A 1490-nucleotide genomic window follows, 5' to 3' on the forward strand; every position below is an offset into this window, starting at 1 on the left:
CCTGAGGTCCCTCCTAGTTCTAAATATTTAATGAAAACCTTTCTTGAACTTATCTCTATTTTTAGCTGGTAAGTTCAATGTACCTTTTCCCGACTGAGTGCAGACTTTTTTTGTTTTGTTTTTCTTTAAAGTTTTCCCCACCCCTACCTATGTCCACGTCTGACATCCTCAGCTTTTCTACTAAGAAGTCTCTGTTCTACCCTGTTCCTGCCCGTTTTTGTGACCTCACAAACTCCAGCCATATTCTTCCTATGTTCTCAGTCTGGGTTGGCATCTTTTTCTTAACTTTTTAATTTTTCAAGGTGGGGGGGAGGTAATTACATTCATTTATTTATAAGGAGGTGCTGGGGGTTGAACCCAGGACCTCGTGCATCCTAAGCACTCGCTCTACCACTGAGCTATATGCAGCCCCCAGGACCACCCTTTAACAGTATCCATCTGGCCCTTCCTGAGCCCAAATGTGGGGTATTTCTCAAAGAACAGCAACCGGAAGTCCATGTGGCCTCCCAGGGACGGGGCACTGGGGTCTGGTAGAAGAGAATCTGCTATTAACAAGTGAGAGAGGAAAGAACAAAAAGAACGAGTGTCACTCATACATGCACATTTAAAAATCATTTTCTGGTCTATACTTCTCACCTTCTCGTTTGAATGCAGAGATGAAGCCATTTTACTTGAATAAATTCCACACGTCAAGCAGTTTTCAGGGTGTGTTTGAAAGGGGGATGTCAACCGCTGCGCATCTGAGAGCCCCTTTACCGGCCCCTGTCCCACTGCAGAAGAAAGTGAGGCTGGCTGCAAGCCCACTCACCTGCAGATAAACCCCCAGACTCACCCACAGCCCGGCTCTGACGAGGAGCGTCTCTCTTTCTAAGGGGAACTCCTTCAGATGTTGCCGTCCTCTGAAGGACACCGTGTCCTTCACGACAGTCTCCCCTTCCCCTGCATGAGAATGAGATACTCAGTAGCATCAGCAACCATCAATCCAGAAATGCCCACCAGCTGGCTAACACGGACCTCGTAGTGTTAGGAGCACTTGGGGGGGGGTGCATGAGAAAACAGTGTCTCAACAGGCAAAAAATTGTGGCTTGAGAGTGACATGGCCTTGGCTTTGGGCACTGCTATGAAATGCAGCTTGAATGATAAGGAGGGGGGTCTAGAATAGAATCCACATCTCTGCCTGGCCCTCAAGGCCATGCCCGAGCTCCTGTCCACCTGGGGGCCCCTCACCTGTGCCCACCACTGTCTGCTCACACAGACTGACTCTTCAGCTCCACCAGTGCGCCAGCCTCGTGTCCCTCTCCAGCCCTGCCCACGTGCCTCTCTCTGTCGGTGGACCCCGCTCCCCGGTCTCTCCCCAACCCTTGTCTTGGCTGGACTGTCACCCGTCAGAGAGCCCCAAAAGGAAATTAAGTTCCTCCACCATGATGCCCCGTCTCAGGAGCCTTGCCCTTTGTGGCACAAGATAGCAGATTTCAGTGGATGATTGTATC

General features: G+C 50.3%; 1 non-coding gene across 1 annotated transcript; it reads right to left on the reverse strand.

Moving 5' to 3' along the window:
* Positions 1 to 336: 336 nt before the first annotated feature.
* TRNAP-AGG (transfer RNA proline (anticodon AGG)) lies at positions 337 to 413 on the reverse strand. Its single transcript has one exon. It is a non-coding gene; the product is annotated as a tRNA-Pro (tRNA).
* Positions 414 to 1490: the final 1077 nt, after the last annotated feature.

Source organism: Camelus bactrianus, chromosome 4 (assembly GCF_048773025.1).
Source record: "Camelus bactrianus isolate YW-2024 breed Bactrian camel chromosome 4, ASM4877302v1, whole genome shotgun sequence".
Lineage (NCBI taxonomy): Eukaryota > Metazoa > Chordata > Mammalia > Artiodactyla > Camelidae > Camelus > Camelus bactrianus.